Source organism: Gavialis gangeticus, unplaced genomic scaffold, assembly GCF_001723915.1.
Source record: "Gavialis gangeticus isolate Ggan-Ray unplaced genomic scaffold, GavGan_comp1, whole genome shotgun sequence".
NCBI lineage: Eukaryota > Metazoa > Chordata > Crocodylia > Gavialidae > Gavialis > Gavialis gangeticus.
In genome coordinates this window covers 46,594,432-46,597,583 of record NW_017728995.1, presented here as the reverse complement: position 1 = coordinate 46,597,583, position 3,152 = coordinate 46,594,432, and the positions used below count along the sequence as shown (strand labels likewise).

Below are 3,152 nucleotides of genomic sequence, written 5' to 3'. Positions count from 1 at the left end.
GGGGGTCAGACTAGATGATCTGCTAAGGTCCCTTCCGACACTAGAAACTCTCTACCTGTTAATCCTGTAGGATATGCCTAGACTGCAGTCTCGCCTTGGCAGCACAGAACTCTGCAATTTTCCCACATGTACGATTACCTGCCATGGCTTGACAGCTTCTGGTACTTGAGCTAACTAGTCTTAGACTGGCTCAGGTCTCTCTGTGCTACGGTCTCAGGCTATTTCTATGATTGTAGTGTATGCATACCTGAGTAGTTTACTTTGAAAAGTGACCTTAAAATGGCACAGCATCTGTTCAGTGAATTCAGTTATAATCTACCAGTTTTAGTAATAAAAGTATGATTTTACCGCTTTTTTATTATTTCTGTTAATCCCATGGAAAGAGTACTCAGGGGATTCCACTCTATTTTGTACAGGATTATTTGAAAAAAAAGTCTAAATCCTCAATTGTGCAAACCCTTTTAAGCACAGTGGGGTTGCGTACATGTAACTGAAGACGTGCTATTATGCAGAATCTTTGTAATTGATGATGATTTACTAGATGGATTTACCAGATAGTGAGCTGCAGGATAAAAATTTGGAAAGAACATCTTTTTATCTACAAACTGAGAAAAATACCTGACACACAAAAAAATGGGATAACATTTTGATCATGTTCATAATAAAACTACTCTTGAATTACTAACAATTTTTCATTTTTTAAAGTATGATAAATACTTTTATTCGTGAACTTATATATTTTCCCAATTTTAAAAAACAAAACATGTTAAATCAAAATAGAAGTTACAATTAAAAATACAAATTACATTTTTCTGATACTGATGATATATTACGTATTTATTTAGTGCAGAAACAATGGTACAAGGTTGTACTAATATAGGATAATTATGTGAGTGATTTTAATGTAAATGCTTAAGTTTTTCTTTTATCAAAGTTGAAAATTGAGAACTTTCACTATTCTGCTTCACTGCCAACATTTCAAATTACAATCAGCTGCATGCACAAGTACTTCAGTTCAAGTTGGGGAGAGAGGTACCTTCATCACAGTATGAGTCCAGCATGGCCATATTTAGGCACTCAAATATGTGACTCAGTTGCTAAACTGAAAACATGACTTTATTTGGAAGTATCAGGCCAACCTTAGTAATAAAGGGCAGGAGAACTCTAGCCCATAATATCCTGTCTGCCTTTAATTCACAGCTCTTTTGATAACATTTCATGGCATTTTTTTTACCTTTCCAATCCTGTGTACTGTGGCCTCATCTGTACTTGTGGAGGAGCTCCTTATTAAAGTTTTAAATCAGAATTATTTAGCCAATTTGGGGAATTTACAATGGCACATCTAAAATGATTACATACTCTGACATTTTTTCAATCCAGTTTGCTGTTTAAAATTCTTTTGATCTTTAGCATATTCAGTCAGGATTGATGACTTGATTTACTTTGCTTTCCAGGGAATTTCTAATGCATTTGCCAACAATCCATTATAACATCAACACTTGTAATTCTAGATTTTGGACTGTTACAGTCCCATATTTCCAGGTACAGCTGAATTGGCTGACCTATATATGAACCATCATTTCCATGTTTTATAGATCAATCCAGCAACCTTTACTCACACAAGTAGTCTCACTAAAAGTAATGTGACTGTTTGCTAGAGTGAGGAATACTCACATGAGTAAGGGCTGCAGAATCAGGCCCTTAATTAGTGAGATATATCTGTAATAAAGGGATAGTGGTTTTGTTCTGGTGACTACCCTATAACTTCAGTTCCTACTCCAAAAGTTGTTCAGACCTGAGATCTATAATGTAAATGAGAAGCAATTATGCTAACAAGACTCTGTCCTTAATAATGAACAATTAGACTGTTTCACTTTTGATGATAGTCACAGATGCATCATCACTACTATTACAATGCTGCTATTGTTACTATGTCACTTATTATCTAAGATCTATGCTCTGCAATATACTAAATATACCAATTCTTTTACGTTCATATACATGGATAAGTTTCAGTGATGGCTGGTTAATAGGGGGTGCTTCGGTGCCACTCCGCCAGTTTCAAAACAACACGATCAATCATGTCATGATTATACAGGCTGGTCCAGTCTACTACATATATGCGCAGTAAGGCACCTTGGGGCTATCTCCTTACCTCCTCAATGGTGCATACACAGTGGAAACACTCGACCAGTTTAAATAACTGAAATAGCTACTTTTTTAAGTGGGCAGTGGGGTACCTGTACTGACACCCCAGCCCAAGTAAAGAGCTGTTGGGAGGAAGGTGGAAGACAGGGGGTGCCATGTGTGCCTACCCAGGCAGCCTACATAGCAGCCCAGCAGGTAAGTCATCCAGGAGAATGGGAGGACTAGGGGAGGGGGAGGGCTGTGCGCACCGCAGGGGAGCTTGGGCACATTTCCCCACTTTGACTTCCCTGCACCGTGTCCCTGGACGACCCACCAGGCTCTGACTGTCCCATGGCCCGGCTGGGGCTCCATTAATGGTGAATGGGGCCCCGGCAGGGCCAGGTCATGGAACAATCAGAGCCTGGCAGCTCCTCCAGGGGCACAACGCTGAGCAGCAAAGGGGGGCCTGTGCCCCCCCCAGTCTTTGCACAGGGCACGGGCAGAATGCAGCTGTGAACTGCACTCTGCCTGTTCCACACCTCGCTGCTGCCTTTGAAAGCTGTGCAGCTCAGTGCCATGTGCCTTGCTGCCCAGCCTGGGCCACCCAGCGGTGGGACTCACATGGCTCCATGTTGCGCTGCTTCAAGGCAGCCGCAAGGCATGGAGCAGGCAGCATGAAGCTTGCAGCTGCAGCCCACCTATGCCCCATGCAAAGATCAGGGCTCTTTCTGGGGATGATGTTGGGCAGGTGCGGGGGGTCTCGTGGGCTCCATCCTCTCCGGCTCAGCAGTGCAGCCAAGGCTGGCCCCGTTCTGGGCTACCCCAGGCGGTGCAGGGCTGGGACCAGTGCAGGGTAGTGAATTTACAGGGGCCACCAGTGCCCGGCAATGACTATGGGTGCAGAGGAAGGAATGGGTGCAGCAGGCCCCGGCCCTGATCCCGGCCCCAGCTCTGATCCGATCCCTGCCTGGTCCCATCCCCATCCCCATCCCCATCCCCATCCTCCTTGTCCTGCAGACTCTCCT

The 3,152-nt window shown here is 43.7% G+C and overlaps 1 protein-coding gene across 1 annotated transcript in view; it reads right to left on the bottom strand.

Moving 5' to 3' along the window:
* The window catches only part of COL4A4 (collagen type IV alpha 4 chain), a 183,852-nt gene that overhangs the window by 59,158 nt on the left and 121,542 nt on the right, over positions 1-3,152 (bottom strand). The gene's annotated exons all lie outside the window — the stretch shown is intronic.